The following is a 16,399-nucleotide window of genomic DNA, read 5'->3' as shown; positions in this document are numbered from 1 at the left end:
CATGGGTACAATACATCAATAGTTCAAATGGAAAACAAGACAACACAATGAAAGTTCTAGTACATAGCTACATTGATCATTAATAAAGCATGGAACTAACAGACGGCGCAATAAAAAATCCTCAATCAGAAACATACTGAGTAAGCAACTCATCGTCCGAGTACCAATCCTCTACCACAACCCTATTGTTGTGGCTAGGGTCACCTGTATTGCCCTGATCTGCCTTTCGCCTATAGTAAGCGGCCTCCGCTTCATCTGTGGCCTAAGACAAGAACGCGTTCTCTTCCTCCTCGTTCATGTGGCTAGGCTCACCCGCATTGCCCTGATCTGTCTGTCGCCTATAGTAAGCGGCCTCCGCTTCATCTGCGTCCTCTGTGGCTTAAGAGAAGAACACTTCCTCATCCTCCTCCGCCTTCAAATCCGCCTCTGCTAGAGCGATGAGCTCTCTCAGTCTGCCAGTGTTGTCCTCATCCTTCTCCACGTATAAGCCCATCTCCGCTAGAGCGATGAGATCGCTCAACCTGGCAATGTCGTCCTCATCCTCGTCCCCCTCATTGTCCAACACAATCGGACATAGAACGCCATGACTGGCTCGGGTTTTGTGCTCATGTAACTTATTTTCTACATAACTTGCACGGGCCACCTCTGCAGCATGGTCCTCGTTGCATCCAATCCCTTCATGTATAAAATGCAACAAGTTACCAACATGATTATAGTACATTTAAAAGCAGGCAACGAAAGTAAGAAGACTTCCAATGACTCACTTGCACACAATGCAGCAACATGGTCATTCAAGCCCTGCATCTGTACTGTTTCCTCCTCCATTGCAGCCTTCCTTGCCCTATCCTCCTCTAATGCCCTCCGTCTCTCCGGCCCCCATTTGTTAAGCCTGACATCGATCGGGTTACGAATACCGCTCTTTCTAGCAAACTCACGCATGTTCTTCTTTCGCAGTTTAACAAAGTGGTCGACATAGTCACGTCAATATCCCCTCTTCTGTGCAATTACTTGCATCCTCTTCAAGTCATCCAAGAACTTATCTTGATCATCATAAGATTCCCACTTGCATTTCCTAGTGCTCTGTTCAAACAAAAAATTATATCCTAATTCTTCAAAAAATCCAGAAAATACAATTTTAGGTTTTCAACCCCAATAACCAACCTCATCATAGTCAACCATATGGCCACAATAATGGCCTATTCCAGGCTCCGAAGGGACTACGCCATAGTTGGATTTAACACCATATTCGCACATGACAGGAGGTGCTTTGTAAATTACCCTTTCTTTCTTCTTTTCCTTAACCTTTCGCTGTTCTTCCGGCCATTGGTTCTTAGGACCATACAACGACTCCTTGAAATGACACTTCGCCATTGAAAACACCTAAATAAGGTGACATTAGTACATGAACACATATAGCTCAACATTTCAACACATACACTTTGCACTTGAACGAGGCCGAGGAGGGAGGGAGGCGGCCAGGGAATGGATGGGAAGGGAGGGAGGGAGGCGGCGACGGAGGGCCGGGCGCCGACAACACTTGGGAGTGGCGGGAGGGTGCGGCGCGAAAGTCATCCACCGCATTAAGGCAGACAGAGGGAGGGCGGCTCGCGGGCGATATTTACCTAGGACTGCCGCGCCATGAGGGATGGCGCTGCGGCGCCGCGCCAAGATCGGTGGCGCGGCAGATCCTGCCACGTCACCGGTCAGCTCCCCGGTCGTCGTCACGTCATCCCTCTCGTCGCGCCACCATGCATGGCGCGGCACAGGCGTTTCGCCGTGCCAGGGAAATAGGCGTGGGCAAAAGTGTTAGTTTTGGAAGAAAAAAAAACAGTGTTAGATTTAAAATTAGTTTACAAAAAGTGTTAAAAATAAAAAAAAATCTTGCTGCGGAAATCATAAGATAAAGATGATAGTAACATTTATGATTTATTCTTGAATGATTGCTAAAGCCATGTTGCAATTGACGGTATATATGCCTATGAAGATACATGGCAGGACGCAAGACGCAGGAATGACGTGTACAAAGGACCTAATGTGCATCTGCATTACGGCTGATCAGAGATGAGAATAGGAAACAAATAACATCTTAATCAACGCCATGAACCAACAAGTTCCTGAAATAGAAGTAATGAAGATGAGTAGATCCGAGGCTGACTGAACCAAATTTAAAATATACTATATGAACCAAATATATAGAAGTAAAAATAATATACTCCGTATTTGTAGAAGCTCTACAAGGCCAAAAGGCATGATGCTGTCCCAGATTGCTCCAGGGCCTATAGCAGGTACCTCTCAGGCTGGGTCCATGGCTGCTGCTTCCCTTTGTTGAGGCCGTTTTCTTGTTCCTAATCTTCTGCCAAAAAGAAACATCAAAAGACACACAGTGGGAGGCCAATCACCAAAATCTTTGAAAACCAAGCTTGTCTTCAAAGACAAACCAGTAGAAAGCGCGCGCCCTCCCGCGCGTGGACGAAGAGAGCGTGGCAGGTATAGAAGAAAGCATATGTTAGGTTGACATCTTCAAATTAGACTTAAATGAATACGTTTATCAACGAATGGTGGCCAGACAGACTAATGCTATAGTTCATTGGACAACAAAAGCATCACTAATAAAGGTAAGTCAACGTGACAAAGTACCCTAAAGACAGACTGCTATCATGATCATGATAAGGCAGCAATGAGTAGCTAGTAAAATGAGCTTCGATTTTTGTATCCCTTTGCCGATGAATTAGCAGCAGCTTGCAAGTGATGAATTAGCAATTTGCAAAATCAGGTGTTTCCCATGATTGAGAAAGCAAAGGTGGAATTTGAAGCCTCATTCTGTATCAAAGCATTCAGCATTGCAGGTTGGGCCATCTGTAAAGAGAGAAACGGCTACATCTTTAGACAAATCAGCCCTATACACGAAAACCGGGAAACCGAACCGATTTTTTCAGGAAAACTTACATGTAGTTGTATAGGATAAGAATTGAGTTACAAATGCATTCTAAACATCTGGGAGACCACATTCTATATTGGCAAAGACTGTAGTAGAAGTTACTGCTGCATCAGATATCCACTGCATAAAAATGTCACATATTTTAACAGCAATATGAAAAAGCGTATTATGGAAACTTAAGATTGGAGGTACGGCACGTACAGGAGTTGTGAAAGTAGCCCATTCCAGCTCACCACGTCAGGTAAGAGGCAAACAATCCTTAGTACCACCCAAGGAAGTTTTGCGCTGCATAAGAAACTCATGTAAAACATTTTCGCTGCATAAGCAACTCATGTAAAACATTTCTTTTACCAAACAGCTATGTACAAATGGAACATTAAAAAATAGCTTGCTAATTATATGGTGTTCTCTACTCAACCAACTGCCGCAGGCAAAAGCATTTTAAAATGGTTCCTGGTTCGTCTCCAACGATAAAAAAAAACTGAAACCGCAGTAAGTTGAGAATGTAGACCAAATAAATCAGCTTCTGCCTACGTGCTCGGAGCCCAGAACTGCTTGAGGGTGACTTGGTGCACCATGTAAGCTGAGGTGAACTCCAAAACTGGGGAAGCATCCAACTCTGCGATAGTGAGGGGAACCATTAATAAGAACAGGACACCACGAATCCTCGCAAAAATTGGGCCCTAAACTAAGGCGGCAATGCCATCTTTAGTAACCTAGAATGGGAAAAGGCGCATATATTTGACAAAGTTTGAGCCAAATGTGGACCATACAAACTGTTAACTGTTCAATGATTTTATTGTTGAAGAACAGAGTTTATACTCCATGTATCTCTTCCTTGTTTTGGCTGGACCTGATATCAGTTTGACATTAGTTTCTATAATTGTAGGGACTCAATTAACAATATGGAGGTTCAAGGTTTTTTAGTCAGATAAAATTGTTCATAAACACTAAGATATACTATTAAGCAACAAGCGCAGTGCACAAAGAAGGACGCATTCATTATAAAAACCTTAAGAACAGGCTGCATCAAGCAAAACCAAGATGCGAACAAATGGCCTACAACATATATGAAGCCAAGTATACGGGAAAATGAGATGCTCTTCGCGGTGCTGTACCGGTTAAATTGTGGAGTAAGGGTGAAAGCAGGAATCATTAATGGGACGCGTATATGAAGCCCTATCTTCTTGATGCTAAATGGTATCGATAAACTATAGGAACTCTACGTATTGCTATTGTAGACAGGAATTCATCCAAACATCTGGAAAGTATGGCATCACATCTTGGTAAAAAAGAAAGAATCAATTAGCTACAAGCATCAACTGTCAATATAATGATCTTGAGCCTTGATCTATAGGCACCACGTTACAATAATAAATAACAATTACCATGCTTCCTGGAAATTTTTTGCTGTTCTGACCTGTCATTAATTGTCTTGGAATAAACACATTATACCAAGAACAGGACAGGAATTAATCAACCTACAAAACATACACTGCCAATAGGCGCCACCTAACTAACATACACTTGGCCGCAGCTAGTACGCACTAAAGGGGGAGAACCGCTACACATTCATGGACCAAAGAGAAGAAGTAACCATATTATTGTTTGAACTTTGAAAGGTTGTTATGGCTTAGAACATAACACACACTGCACCTATAACCAAGCTTTACTTCCCTTCAATACCAACTAAGAAAATACCTAACAGAGACATGCATGTGAACTGTCTAATTTGACTTACACTGAATATTTTTTAGTGTTCAATTAGACTTCCTTAACAGCATAGTATGCAGAGAATTATTGCTTATTTTTTTTGTGCCACCTGCTTGACGACAAGCATACTAAGCTCTGTAGCCATCTCTCCGAACAATGAATCTGCTATTGGTCCACAATTATCAGCATTTTGGATCAAGTCTCATATAAAATGGAGCATGCGGCACTTTCTGCAGAGCAAGTCCGAATTAGGACGTTGGACCATCCATCACAAAAAAAACTATGAATTCTAAATAAAGCTGAGGGCACTACAATAAATACCAAATCTATAAAATTGACAGGAATTTGTGTGTAACGTATAGATGAACCAAACTCGAAACGAAGCATAAGAAATTTAAAGAGTTGTGCTAGGCATTACACACATGTAGTTTTGAAGGTCATGAAACTCTCTTCCTTTGTACGTGGACATGAAGAGCATGCACTAAATATAATTATACATATGCATGTGCAGAGAAAATTTTATGAAATAACAGAGTGAATTATAGCTTTATTGTAAATGGAGAACCTGCATGAATAAAATATATTAAAGGGAACTGTATACCTCCCGATACTTAGACTCAAATTTAGACAGTTTGGATCGATTTGCAATTATGTTTGCCTCCACGCTTCGTGGCTTCTTCTTTTTTAAGCAGAGAAGGGCTCAGCACATACAACCTCAATAATAATATAGCTCACACCTTTGAAGAAATTGTCACCTGAAAATGATTGAGTTTCAGTAAACTGTGATATAGTCACACATGCCTATATATGGTGCAACAGGAAATGGTATTACCATATACAACAAAACAATGTGTTCCTGCTTTCAACTTATTTACTTCACAAGGTTTCACCAAGTAGTTTAGTAGTTTGGAGCATCATTAGAATAAGAACCGAGAACTTGTAGCCATTTGGGTTATCAAAATGGAGACACCAAGGAATTCAAACGAATGATCAACTTAGATAAGGCATGTGCAACCTATTGTCACTATTTGGTAGGCTTTTTTATATTGACCGAAGTCATGACCTTCTTTTGAAATTCAGTAGAGTTGTTGATCGTTAGACACAGGCATATGCTTTTAGGATAAATGTATTGGAAGGTTATTTTTTCTCTGTATAGAAGAAAGAATACAAGATCGTTCAAGGAGACTTGGTGTATATAGCTATCATTACTACAAATACGTTCCATACTCAAACCAATAGTGATAGAATGTACCTTATCTAGCCACTTTCCTGAGGCATAAAGTACGGCCTGCACAAGGTCGTTTCTTTTCAGCAGCAAGAGTCTTGACAGGCACAATGTTGTAGGATAGTTTAGCAACTCCATGTAGATCCATATAGCATGTAAAATAATAAGATCAGAATGGTAAATAAAAAAATAACCATAAGAGTACAATTAACTTTGTTTGATAGCATTAGTTGGCACCAACACCATGACTATATTTGCTAGGGAAATACTGCAGGTATATGAGCAACTACTTTACCTCATATATATAACCTCAAAGAGCTGAATAACTTATCGTCGTAGGAACTAACCTAATCAAGCCTGCGATTACGTCAATGGAGGTAAAAATCTGATTTCAACTATAAAGAAGTTAGCAGAAATAATTATTTAGGCTCAATAATAACTTCTTTCCGGTGCGAAGCTAAGGACACATTTGTAGGACATAACCATAGCATCTTTTTTTAAGCAAATCTAAGCAACTAAATAGCTAGTGTGAAGTTGTGTCATATAGTACTGCAATCTGACACTTAAAACCTACATGATCACAAGATCTTATGAACAGAATACATTGGGTTCATGTGCTTCAGTGTTCTCCCGCCTTGCCAACATGCCATCAATATATAAAAAAAGGACAGGATGAATGAGAGCAGGAAATGGAAATCAGCAATATTTGTAAAACGAAGTGTACATATGCTTTTGCAAGAGAGTTAAAGTTTGAATCTAAATTCCCCTTTTTCACAGCAAGAAACTAAAGCTAATCCTTGTTCATTGTTGACAAAACAATAAAGTTCATCCTACGGATTCACACTTATAAACCAACAAAAGGGAATAAAGTTCCTCCCTTTAGCTCATAGGTTGAAAAATCAAAACAAAAGGAAAGAGGTGATATTAGCAGCTACCTAATCTCTACGAAAGCAGAGGAACAGTGCAAGCTGAAAGTCTCATCGCCTATTTTTACTGTATTGCTTCATTGCGTCATCCACCTATGCTTATAAATATTATTTGGAAATAGAAAGTAACTACGTAAATTGACAAACCAGCAAGGCAATTCGTAAAGAGTGATCAACAAAAATCAAGTTGCAATCCACCTATGCTTATAAATATTATTTGGAAATGGAAAGTAACTACATAAATTGACAAACCAGCAAGGCAATTCGTAAAGAGTGATCAACAAAAATCAAGTTGCAATCCAGTAATGCAAGCTGCCACTCGAAGTAAAAACAACTAACTAAGGTGAGGTAGGTGGCTAAAATGTAGAGCAGATCTTTGGGAACTATGCTGTAACACATTGACTAAACAATCTGACACAAGCAAACTGATATAGAGAGGATGGAACCCTGTCATGAAAATATAACTATAAAAGGGCTATGGCATATATAGATCAAGACTAAGCCATCTTTGCTTGTAGTATATATTGTTTCAGTTTAACTATAAATAGCCTCTCAAAATGTGCTACTTTACCTTGGTCTAAGAAATGCAGGATGGGAGGGGGGAGGAGGGAAGGGAGAGCAACAGTATTAGTATGGGTTACCAGGAGATAATTTTTTTTATAGAAAATCAAACAAGGGGAAGGGGGAGGGAAGGGAGAGCAGCATAAAGATGCATTCCTGAAACATGATGTCTAGGTTGTGCACTGATATATTAAAAGATGGCAGAGCAAGCCAGAATGGCCAGTTTCTGTACATAATTAAAAGATGTTAATGCATACATGTGCTAGCAGTACCATAGAAACACTGACTTGAGTGTCGTCCTCCAAAATATACAGGTATAATACAGTCCATATATAGCAGTTTCAGGATACGCAGGACCATAGATATGTATGAAAGAAGACATCATCTTAACATCAATGTTTGATTGTGTTTTAAAAACCCAGTGTTTATGCAAAACAAGGATTGGAATATTATGAAACTGGCATGGGATGCCAAGCAAGCACTGGTATCTCACCCTAAAAAATACCAAACCCTATCAATCCTCATTGTATTAGAGTGCAAGTGGCATAAGCTACAGCCTGTGAGGAAACTAAGTAAGATAATAAGTCCTTATTGACCAGTCATACTAATTTCATTGGACCAAAATATGCAAGTCAGCATAATGACTATTTATTTTCTGAGCGCCCAGCAAGGATCAATCACAGGCAGCGCAAAAAAAATGTAAATGACATATCATAATAAAATGTTGTAGTGGAATGGTTGCTTTTAGGCTATTAGCTATGGAGAAGCGATAAAAAGAAGAAGAAAAGAGGAATGTTATTTTCCAGTAATTGCTGCACTGGGTACAGAAGCCTTTTTCAATTTTTCCTTTGTAGAACAGTCAATGTAAATTAAATCTAAAACAAATTATGGATAGCTAACAATTGTTCATTTAACTGGAAGTTATATACCATAGAAGGGACTTACCAGGTACCATATCTAAAAAAACCTAGCATAGAGATTTAAACTTCTGTGGCTCTAGTTCATGATAGCACCCCAAAGCTTGGCCAACTGAGGGAGTGATAACTGAGAATGGAAAACCGAGAACTGGTAGCTCTGTATAGTAGGGTTTCGAAAACCCTAGAAGTGGAAATAAGCAAGCATAGGAGTAAAAACCAAACAAAACAAAATGCTATCTCTGAAATTACTCGCACCCCTCTACTTTCTTCGATGGACCAGGAACCAAGACCTGCAAGGGGACAATAAATAATTGAAGTTATTCATAAACCATGATAATGCAGATCTATTTAGCAGCAAGGGCTCTACAGTAGTGTTAGCTGTTAGCAAGGGTCAATTGAGAAAAGAGATCTATCATCATAAACCACTGGAACTATCCTGCGAGGACAAAATAAGACACAAAAATTGTCTACCTCTAGTGGTCTACTGGGTACTGTTCTTATTCAGCAGAATTGTCCTTTTATTTTGCATTTTGGAAAACAAAATTTCCTCGTGCTACCTCCTAGCTGAAAAAATTGCAAAAATGACACTCAAAAGATTGACTCCTTGATTATGATGACACTCGGGTGGATGACAAGTGGGTTCATCTGCAAATGACCGATGTTTCGAGTCCCATTTTTGCAAATCGCCCAGCAGGAGGAAAAGAATCATCTTCACCAAATCCATGTAGCTATCAAGTAAACTGTGTAGCAGCTTTAAAGACAAACCCAATAATATACACGCACCAAGGGTTTCGACGTTCCATGGAGCCCAGGAGGAGAGGCGAACCTGCGGGAGGTCTGCTCGCACCGCCGACCTGCCCGCGCGCCCATGGGGACGACCGGTGACAGAGGGGCCAAACCCTAGGCTGTCGTTCGCGCCGCTGCGACCCGCTGCCTTGCGTCGCGAGGAGGAAGGGGCGTGGTGGTGGTGGTGGAGGAGGAGGCGGGAGGCCACCGCCGCACGGAGGGTCGGCCACCGCCAAGGCCGCCCCACGCCGTCATCGGTCGTGTCGCGACTCGGGAGCGAGGGAGGGAGCATACAGGAGAGTGGGGAGGGGATGAGAAGTTTCCTGAAGGAGAATCAGGAGCTGTAGCAAAATGAACCCAGAGTGACGAGGAGTCGGCAGAAGCAGATTCCAACAGAAGCGGCTACAAGCGATCTGGGCCACACGATGGAGGATCGGACTGCTGGAAACAATTCGGGTGATGTGAACAGCGGTTCCTGTCGAGAACCCTATGTGATTTGTAGGGTTAAAAAAGAGCTGATGGATGTTGGTGCAAAAGCTAGCCATGGGCCATGGCATAATAAGATGTCAGGGGGACACCATGGTAGAAGCCGGCAAAGCTGAGATTTAATGGTGGCAACGATCATGCTTGGAGCCTTGGACTGGGTGTGGGGTTGATTCTGAAGGGCAGTGGAGGACCCAGATTGAGTCCTCAATGGAATCATCGTATCAAAAAGTGATTCTGCTACACTGGTTAACAATGTCGATGTTGATTAAAGGTGAGACCGATTACAACAGTGCAAAACTAGACAGTCGGTTATAGGATTTGTTTTTTTTTTGCGAGAGTTATAGGATGTTTCCCGATGTAATCAAGTCATGCTACATTTACATGAACCAACCGCATCTTAGTAATTCTATAAACTGGGTGTCCGTCCGCCCCGGACGCTCTGTTGATGGGCCACGATGCTGACCCAACTCCCCCTTCCTATTCGCTCAGGAGTTTCTAAAAAAATCGGTCTTCCTACCTCGCGGCCCTCTTCCTCCCCCCAACGCGTCGCACCCCAGCGCTGCTCGTAGCACCGCGTCGTCGCCTGCAGCCCCCCCCCACCTCCTCGCTCCTCCGACCTGAATCCAGATATGGAGGAAAATTCGTAGGCCAACTGGTGATGCAATATCCATTCATGGAGCTCAGGGGCAGTTATGTTTATGTATTGCTGATACTTTGAATAGGTATGAGCTTTCAATCTAGATTCTTGAAGATTATGGTACTAGTAAATGGACATTGAAGCATAAGGTAACCACGCTGGAGCTATTTGGAAAGAAGAATACTGAAATTGGTACCGATGTTTGTGATGCGGCCTATAGAGTGATTACAGTTCATCCAGAATGGAATTTGATTTGCCTTATTGGGGAGGACACAAAACACTACTTGCATATGACATGAACCATAGTAAAGTTCATGTTCTCCCTGCCCGAGCCATCGGCTATCCTAGAAGTACCTAGAAACTATTATGTGTGAGTGATAGACCTCACTATCTTCCTTATGTTACCTTGTTCATGGAGTCATTAGCAGAAAAGTAAAGGTGCATATGTTGTATTTTGTTGTAATTACAACATGCCTTTGTTCAGGTAGGTATTTGTTTTGATTTTATATATAGGCCAATTTGGGCTTCGTAACTAAAGAAATGGTGTGTTGAATAATATTAATTTTGTTGCTTTGTGCAGGTGGAGTCTGAGTACTTTTGAACAATTTTCCTGCATTGACTAGGAGGAAGAAGAGGGGTTCCATGATGCATTGCCTACCAATTGGAAGGATGCACTAATTATATTTATTTTTTCCTAGCAAGCAGGAGTGCCACATAGGAGGAGCACAGCTACGTCGTTTCGTTATGTAAGTCTATAGAGATCAGTACCTTTAGTTTACAATCTATGTACCGCTTGTGTTAGGACATCAATTGAGAAAGATATTATGGTAAGCGTCATTGTTATTGTAAAAATATGGTTTATGGATGCAATGATTATATCTGTATGTTTTGTGTTTAGTAAGATATTAAGGGTCGTTTATTGTTTTGTTATCACCACCACCGTTGGTGGTGCAAATGTCTAACACCGTCGCTATACGTATTTGCGACAGGGGTAAAAGTATATCACTGCCGAATCGTTTAGTAACCCGACACCAACTAAATGATCATCAAAGGCGGATCGTGGTGCAAGGCGACTGAAAGTGCATCTAGCCCTTTAGTGAGTTTTGGATGATTAAATGACAACACGATTAAAGGACTAACATGTTTGCTAAGTGTTAGATAGGAAATTGATTATCTCACAGATACTTGATGAAATTGTATAAAGCTAAAATGATGTATTGTTGTATAAACAAGCATAAGACAACAATGCAAATAGAATATATGCAAAGGCTTATTTTTTGTGGGATTTCAATGATCTATGTGAAAGCAAGAACGATAAGAGTTAATTAATGAGACATGAGGGATTGCATATGGAATGGTCTCATATTTGAAGCTTGCTAAATTGAAATGAAAAAGGCAACAATACAAATGAATGGTTGATTTAATACAAGATGTGACTTGACGGCTTGAGATGGTGAAGATAGCAAGAAAAGGCTTCGAGGTACTAAGCAAGGGTGAAGGGCAAGCGACGGCTTGATGGCCGAGGAACCTAGCTAGGGTGAAGAAGAAAGTACTTGCATTTAGTTGAGGTACTAATCAAGCTATGATGGTCATATTGATGTGGAGGATCAAATCTATATTGGACAAGTTGATTAAAGTGACTTGATGCATTTGGAGTTATTCATATTTGATGAATGGAATCAAGTCACGTGCTCAAGATGGCTATGCTCAAGTGACAAGATCAATATTGACATGTTGGCACCCTCACTTGATGAAGATTGAAAGACACGACATCAATTTAAAGAAGATCAACTCAAAAGGTTTAATTTCGTTTTTCTTTTGATCTTGAGTTAATAGGTATGCCATACTATTAAGAGGGATGCAAGTTTCGGTGGTCTGAGGAAGATAGAGTGCTCAAGCATAATAATTAAATCAAAAGAGAGACACTCTAGCACTTCACGAGCACATAGAATAATTTTCTATGACTATCGGTGTCGGAAGTCCCGACGTAAGCTGGAACTCCCAACAGTCGGAAGTCATGACTCTTGCCGGAAGTGCTGACTCCTAGTCATAGCTTGCATGGTAACTGTGGATGTCAGAAGTCCTGACGTGAGTCAGAACTCCCGATAGTCGGAAGTCCTGACCCAAGTCAGGAGTCCCGGCATCGATGGTTCTACTAACCTGCTGTCTGTGCCCGTCGGAAGTCCCGACGTTCATCGAGAGTTCCGACGTTGGCTGTCTCGAGTGGACTTTGACCTCACATGAACAGTGTTTTCTTCATACGTCAGAAGTCCTGAGATCTGCGTCGGAACTTCCGACGTGGATCTGAACGGTTAGATTTTGCCTTGGAGTATATATACCCCTCTCCTCTCTTCTAACCATGGCCCACTCATTTCATTGTGACGAACACTTGGCCAAAACAGCCCCCAAGCATTCTAGGCTTGCCACTCTTCTCTCCTTTGCTTCCAACTTCAATTCCCAAAGAGTTTGAGTGGTTGGAGAGTGGATTGAGTGAGAAAAACACTTTGAGCAAGCTTGAGCACTTGATTTCTTCAAGCCGGTTTGATTTGCATTTGTTACTCTTGGGGATTTTCCCCTAGCCGGCTAGGCGTCGCCCAAGAGCTTCCATCTTGTGGAAGAGCCTTGGGAAATTTGTATTACCCTTGATTTCTAGTGAAGAAACTCAAGTGACCATTATGGTATCCTTGAGTGAGGTAAGGAGGTGGAAGAGACTCCGACCAAAGTGGTCACCTCAACAACGAGGATGTAGGAGCTCCTTTGTGGGGCTGCCGAACCTCGGGCTAAATTCTTCTCCCGCGTGCTTGTTGTTGTTGTGATTTGCTCGAAATTACTTGTATTTGGTTGTCTCCCTCTCTCTAGCTATTTCTTAGGGTTTGGGACTCGATCTACGGAGTGGTGGCTTATCAACGTCAAGAGAGTGACCCAACACCTTACCTTACCACTAGGAAGTGGGTTTGTAAGTTATCAGCATCACAAAGTTCATTTTAGCACTTGTAGTTCATTTCCCGTAGGGGTCGGAAGTGCTGACAGTTTGCGTCGGAAGTTCTGACCCAAACTATCGGGACTTCTGACACGTCAGAAGTTCTGACCCAAACGTCGGGACTTCTAACACGTCGGAAGTTCTAACCCAAACTGTCGGGACTTCCGACATTAACTGACTAGTGCATTTTGATTCAACTCTTTGGTTGCAGCTATTTGGCTCCCTAGGTTTATCTAGTATCTTTTATATACTTTGTGGCTAACTTGTGAGGGGTGGTATTACTCTGATTTGGAGTTTCCATTTTGAAAACTCCTATTACTAATTGTTTTCGCTTTTAAAGGTGTTGATTTTTTAGAAACACCTATTCACCCCCCTCTAGGCGGCATCCTAGGTCCTTTCAATTGGTATCGGAGCTAGGACTCACTACAAGCTTCACCGCTGTGAGAAAAGAATGTCGACACCTATCGAGTTGGAGCCGGTGCTTCTCCAAAATGATGGTTCAAACTTTCTACCTTGGTCAATTCATGTACTCAATACTTTTAGAGATATCAGTCCTCTTGTTGAGCATATTGTGTTTGCAAGCATACCTCTTCCTATAGTTGATTGGAGCAACTATAAGAATTTATCAAAAGAGGAAGAGATATGCGTGCAACTCAATGCTCAAGCTATTAATATCATTTTGAGTACATTGAGTGCAGAGGTTCAAGATGAGGCAATATTCAATGGACAACCACCTCTGGAGAGTGCTCATCTCATTTGGACCAAACTCGTTGAGTTATATGGAAAATCCAAATACGATGATGCACTTGAGGTCGAGTTAATGGAAAATATGTCCATTATGTCTTCATGCAGCGAAGAAGCCTCACAAGACCTCAAGAGCGCTGAGCCAGAGCAAGAGGTGCAAGCCAAGGCGACTGCGCTATCTGCAAGCACATACCTAACGTGTCTGGTATCCCTACCAGACATGTCCAGTATGGCTGAGGCAGCCGGATAGCAGGCAATCTGTGATGATGAGGCTCAAGCCCGATGGTGGCCAAGTGATGAGTCAACCTCAGTATCTCATGATACTCATCACTTGTGTTTCATGGCCAAGAAAAGCAAGAAGAAGGCTAGCAAGAAAGATCAAGCCAAGGAGATAGCACAAGTAGATGATCAAGAAGAGAGTGATATTGAAATTGAAGATAGCTACACTCTTGATCATCTAAGCAACAAAGACAAGCTCATTCTCATGAAGCTAGTTGAGAAGAATGATGAGCTAGAGAAAGAGAATGAGAAACAAGAGCAATCACTTCAAAATCAAGAAAAGTTTCTCATCTCCAAATTGCAAGAGCTAAAGGCCATAAATGAGAGATATGAAAAATTATCAATTGAGCATACTTTAGTTACTAACTCCTCTTCTAGTGTTTCACAACTAGAGAAGGAAAACTTTGAGCTCAAGGCAAAATTAGATGAACTCTCAAGCAAATATAATGTGCTACAAGCAAACTATGTTCATCTCAAGTGCTCTCATGAAGAATTAGTAGAATCAAGCATCATGCTTGAGGTGGCTCATGAGGTTGTGATTACAATGGTAAAATCATCTCAACCTCCCACTCACACACTCACTTGTACACAATCTCAATTGAATATTTCTTGTGCTAATGAGTGTGCTTCTCAAGCAAGCCAATCTTCGATTGAGCAAAAATTTATAGAAAATGTAGAGCTTAAGGAAGAAGTGGAAAGGCTAAGAAATGATGTGATTCGATTGAAGGGTAAGGAGAGAGCACAACCTTCTCAAGATAACCATGTTAACATGGTGAAGAAGCTTGAGAAGGGTTCAAACCTTGCTTCCTCCAAATCCCAACAAAAGAATCACATTTCAAGCAAGGTCAACACAACCAAGAGCAAGAAACATGAAAAAAGACTATGCTATAGTTGTGGAGTGAATGGACATGAGATTACCATGTGTCCACACAAGAGTTGGGCTAACAAGTGTGAAGTGGCTGATCAAATGGCCTTAAACAAGTTGGCCAACCAAAGGAAAAGTGATGGACAAAGCACTTGTCTCATGTGCAGGAAGTTAGGGCATCCAACCAAGAAATGCCCAATGTACAAGGAGGCAAGAAAGGAAGCCCAAGTTACAACAAGAAGATGATATGGATGCAATGAGATGGGCCACAAGGTTGATGGATGTCCATACAAACAAAACAAGCATAGAGCAAACAAAGGTCGCATATGCTATGCTTGTAAAAAAAAGGGGCATCTAAGCTATGATTGCCCAAATGGTAACATCCCTAAGTCGAACACATTTGTTTATGATAATATGCTTAGGAAGACCACAAATGGAGTTAGCACTAGCAAGGTGATGTGTTCACCACAAACTAGTACTAAGGCCATTTGGGTGCCTAAGCACTTGTTGACTAACCCAAAAGGACCCAACAAGAGTTGGGTACCAAAATGTGCTTAGGTTGATAATGTAGGTACTTGGTGGTGAGATGAAAGCTTCGGGGTGGTTGAGCAAGCAAATTGAAAATATTCACTCCATCTATCAATCAATTCTTATCATAATCTTATATATGGTTGACCCAAAGATAAATCAATGACCATATCATTTACTTCATCTCTACCATTGGTAACAAGTACCTAAAAATCTTATAGGATAGCCACTTTGTGTTTAGTGCTCAATGGCTCACAAATAAGCATATTTGTGAAATAATCGGAAGTGACTAATTAGTTTCATTTAATAATTATCATGTTTGCCATGTGATGCTTTTAATGGCTCTCTAGTAGAGCAATGCATTTGTTCAGATGTAGGCATACAAGAAGTACTAGAGCTAAAACGAAGAATCACAAGCAGCGCTTCAATTGTTTCTGTCCTGCACCTACCGGACGTGTCCGGTATGGCCAGGGCAGAAAGGAAAAGTGTTTATGTTCTTCACATGCTGGACATGTCCGGTATGTCTACTGGACGTGTCTGGTATGGCAGGAACCAGAGCACTAATTGGGATGCAATTGAGGTTTGATCCATATGATTTCATATATCCTTAATTTGCTCAGAAGCTTGTGATCTATCAAACCTAAGTGGGTTATGAGTATGTCTCAACGAAATTTAAATATGGCAAATTACTTTGTATTGGTCAAAATAGAAAATTGACTCCCAAATTCTTAAAAGAATAAAGTGCTTGTTGAAAGTCATTCAAATTACTTGTGGTACTTATTTAGGGGTAGCTCAGTTTCTATTTTGCACCATT

The sequence above is a fragment of the Miscanthus floridulus genome, chromosome 11 (genome assembly GCF_019320115.1).
Source record: "Miscanthus floridulus cultivar M001 chromosome 11, ASM1932011v1, whole genome shotgun sequence".
NCBI lineage: Eukaryota > Viridiplantae > Streptophyta > Magnoliopsida > Poales > Poaceae > Miscanthus > Miscanthus floridulus.
Note: the sequence above shows the minus strand (reverse complement) of the source record.